Source organism: Eurytemora carolleeae, unplaced genomic scaffold (genome assembly GCF_000591075.1).
Source record: "Eurytemora carolleeae unplaced genomic scaffold, Eaff_2.0 scaffold346, whole genome shotgun sequence".
Taxonomy (NCBI): Eukaryota; Metazoa; Arthropoda; class Copepoda; order Calanoida; family Temoridae; genus Eurytemora; species Eurytemora carolleeae.
Window position 1 is genome coordinate 142,322 of NW_019396332.1, and position 4,840 is coordinate 147,161.

Sequence of the window (4,840 nt, forward strand, 5' to 3'; positions counted from 1 at the left end):
TAATAATAATAATAATAATTATAATAATAATAATAATAATAATAATAATAGAATAATAATTAGTCTCATTATCACATCAGGGAGTTTTTCTCTAATTGTTTCTGAGTTATGTCCTCAGAAACTTTTTTGTATAGCATAGTAAAACTAAAATATTGCTTCTTAAAGAGAGATTGAAGTTTGCCACAGCATATTCTGTAGAGTAAGTAGTGCCCTAAGTGTTCATTCCCATCCCTCCGACTATAGAGTAATTAGTGTCCTGAGTTTTGAATATCGTCCCTTTGAAAGAGAATAATTAGTGTCCTGAGTATTAATTACCTCCTCCGATGGAGTAATTAGCATTGAATAAATAAAATAAATTCCCTCTAGTGGAAAAATTTCCTTCCTGTGGCCTCCGCTCCAGCGGAGAGAACCCAACATGCTGGCGCAAACTTCAATCTCTTTTTCTTTAGAAAGATTAATTAAATTCTAGACGTATCCAATTTACAAACACAATTTAATATTTTAATTTCAGCATATTCCTTTAAGCAATCAATATTCACTTTAAAAATTCTGCTTCTTCTCATAATTTACAAAATGTATTTAACCCCCAAACTTTATAAATTGCATTGTAATAAAGTCTATGTATTTTCATCACTCATTATTAGGAAGTTGGAAATGAGAGGAAAGGGGGAGACATTCAACACAAAGAATGGAAATTCCAGAAGAAGAGATTGGAATGAGAAAGATTTATGGAACTGAAAATGCAGAGACTAGAAAAAGAGGAGAGATAATACAAAGAAAATATAAAGCACAAGATAAGATACAAGGAGTAAAAACAATGCTGGAGCAGAATAAGAAGAAGGATGGGAAACAACAAAGCATTAAACATCTAGAAGAGATAGAGAGAGGGGAAAGCAGACAAAGATACATATGAGGAGATGAGTGAAATGGAAGCTATTATTGAAAAAAGGATACTAGAATTCATCAAGAGTGCTCCCGAACATAGAGAAACCTGGAGGAAGTATTCGAATGGTGCGAGAAGTTAGAGACTCATCTAAAGAACTATGCATGGGAAACAATCCAAAATGAAGATATATAAAGGATGCTGCAGTCCTGCATCATGGGACCAGCCAGGAAAGAAATAATTCTGTTTTTTTCCCACAGGATTAGCACTTGAAAGATGTGAGATAGGAGTTTTTTTTTTAACAGAAATGTTGAACAGATTATCACAAGAAAAATATGAGAAAAACCGGAAACATGAATTATTAGCCAGGAAACAGGAAAAAGAGGAGGATAACAAAGGATATAATGCTAGACAGAGATAAATATGTCAGAAACAGAAATTCCTAGACAGGAAACAGGAAAGTAGTAAAGACACCAAAGAATATTATGCTGAAAAAGGGGAAATTATGGGTAAAAGCATTCACTCCAGAAAACAGGAGCCTGGTAGAATTCAAATTGAAATGATCAATGGACTGTATGATGAAAAGTTGAGAAAAACATGCAGTTTTTAATGCCGGAGAAACCACAGCAGAAAAAAATAGAGATAAAAGCAATATTAGACCTCAAACTATCTTCAGAAAGATACGAGATAAAAAATATGTTTACAGAGAGTTTTGAGACAACGCGACGGAAAATAACAAGAGAGCAAAAAAAATGTGGGAATCAGGAAATATTAACACACACAGTTCTAAGACAGCAGAAGATAACAAGGTGGGGGAAACACAAAAAGTTAGCCAGTATCTTGTAATAATGCAGGCAAAGAAGAACAGACATAAAATGATTGCAAAGACAAGGGACAAGAATGGTATGAAGATTTAAAGAAACATTTTCTAGGCTGGGAAGAGAACGATCCAGACAAAAGATGAAAACCAGATACATATCTTATTCTGAAGACATAGATATGGAAGCCCTGGGATCAGATGAAGATAATCAGGAGGAAAAAGAGGATGAAGTGTAAGGGAGTTCTAAGTACGCTTTTATAACAAAGAATAATGAAATATGGTTGGAAATTTTTCATCCATATATAGCTGTAATATATTCTTTATTAATGTGTAATGTTATCTATGTTATCCAAGCTAGTAATATAGATATCTTAATTATCTGTATGTTGACCCTGCCGGGCTAGCCCGGTCAGTTTAGCCCAGACCTGGCAAGAATCATTGACACCAGAAACACCGGATCCTATTGGTAGAGTAGTCGCAATGTTAGAACGCCCTAAGGTGGAAGATTCGCAAGAGTTCTATGTGTCCTGGCTGAAGACGGAGAAGGCAGAGGGAAGGGCGGATAGACAGATGTTTAGAGACCTAAGCTGAATATGAGAAGAGACTGTTGGATTTTAGCTGTAGAGCCCCAACATATGACGGTAACCCCAGTAAGGTATTTGACTGATGTGGTGAGTTAGAGAAACATTTGTCAAGATTTAAGTGTGAAATGATCCCCAACAATGCAATAAAAAGGATGCTGCTAGACTGCATAACGGGAAAAGCACAGTCTGAGATAGTATTGTTGAAACCTGATGGATTGGCTTTCAACAATTACGAGATTGGTGAATTCTTTCAAGAGTTATTGAAGAAGTTTAACCACGAGAAGGATGAGGAAGGCAGGAAGATGGAATAACGGGAAAAGCACATAGTATTGTTGAAACCTGATGGATTGGCTTTCAACAATTACGAGATTGGTGAATTCTTTCAAGAGTTATTGAAGAAGTTTAACCACGAGAAGGCAGGAAGATGGAATATTTGCAGAGGAGACAGGCAAGAAATGAAGATGCTAGGCAGTATTACACGGACAAGCTGAGGTTATTTGTGCAAGCATACCCCCCAGCCCGGAGGAGTCTAGTAGAGTTCAAGACTGATATGTTGCTAGGACTGTACAACACTGAGTTGAGGAAAACTTGTCTTACGTTTATGCCCAAAGAGATTAAACATGAAAGAGAGATTAGGGCAGTTCTGGACCACCAACTGGTAAACCTGAGGACTTATAATATGGACCCAAGGGCCCCAGCACAAGATATGGCGGGTCTACATAATACTTATGGGTATGATAGGAGTGAGGCGAGCAAGGCCAACGAGATGTTGAAGACGGGACAGGTGCCCATGGACGTCAACGCCATGCCAGGGCTGGTGGAGGACGTGTCTGATGTTGAGGATTTAGAGGCGGAGGGCGGAGTAAATGCTCTACAGAATGGAGATACGTGTTATTTCTGCAAGAAAACTGGTCATCACAAGAGGGACTGCAGGAAGTTTGAAGAATGGAAAACGAAAAATCCCCATAAGAAACCCGGGGGAAACTCCTGTAGTGCTACTTCCGGCCCCTCCATTTCATGTTATAATTGTGGGAAAGAGGGTCATATCTCCCGAGAGTGCAGAGGAGAACGGAGAAATCAAGGAAGGAGAAGAAATGGCGGATATGGGGGCGGACAGATGGCGGAGATGGCCAAATCCATGGCAGTGATGCAAGAGAAACTGGTACCAGAGGTGGTTTTTCCCTAAGGAGTTACGATGACGGACGGTCGTTAACTCCTATGATTGCAGAAAATAATGATTTGAATGTAAATAATAATCGTTTAATAAACATTTCTGTTAATCCAAATGTCCTTAATTTGTGTGAATTAGTACCGGAAGTGCAAGTTAATAAAGTTAGAACGGAAGTGTTAGATATTAAAGACAAGGTTAGAGAAGTATCTAATGGTTTTAACCCGAAAATGAGGGATAGTTTGAGACCTAATGGTCATAAAGATCTAGAACTGAGAGAATGGGAAAGGAATATTCTCGTACATCTGAACAATGTTTATTTAATTGAGAGGGACGACCGTAAAACCTCGTATGTGAAATTTAAGTTATTTAAGCGGGACATATACAGATTAGCCCTAGTAGACACAGGCATTTTAGTGAAAAGTACTTTAGTGTCTAGTGAATTCTGGAAGATGATAGGAGGAAAAATGTTGGAGGAGAGTGATGCTAGAGTAAACATGGCGAAGAAAGGTGGGAAAGGATTGAGAGTATTGGGGAAAGGGGAAAGGATTAGGTTCTACTTGGATGGCCTGGACTAAAGATTTGAAGTAGAACCGATTGTGATTTAAGGCCTGAATCATGCAGTGAATTTTGGTATCGAGTTTTTTCGTCAACAGGAAGTGTCAATATCCTGTACTGCGAAGAAAGTGAAATTAGTTACCGGAAGTAGGGGGCAGGAAAGGTTAACAAGGCTGTGCAGTGCTTATGGGAAACCTTTCCCTTTAAAGATTAAAGGTAGGAGAGTAGACAAGGAAACAAGAAATATACGCAGATACTTGTAGAGAGGTGTAGAGAGGAAGTTATGGGCTGCAGAGAAGGTAACTATACCTGCAGGAAGTGCAAAATTAGTCAAGGTGAAAATTGAAGGTAACTGGACTGGGGCTGGGGTGGTAGAATTGTTACCATTAGAAGATCAAGAGAAGGGGAGAAACATTTTACTTCCAGAAAATGCCTATAATCTAGTTGAGTTGTAAGTGAAGACATTCCGAAAAATGCTTCTCCGCAGAATTTCTTCTGGAAGTTTTTGTAGCTATCAGGAAGTGTACAAGCGATATATGTAGAAAATCATGCAGAGGAGTGCGTAGAGTTTTGTGTGGGACAGAAGCTGGGCACAATTCATAGTATGTGTATAGATAAACAAGCCTGGATTAAGGAAGAACTAAGGGGAAGTCCGGTATCAGATTTGGATGAAGAGGAAGTGTGTAATTCTTCAGAATCAGTCAATTCTCTGCAGGAGTCAGATTTCCCAACTGAGGAGAGTATAAGGAAGTTTATCAAGGACAGTTTCAAAATAGATGAGAACAAAATTCTGAACAGAGATGCAAAATTGAAGAAGGAAGTAATCA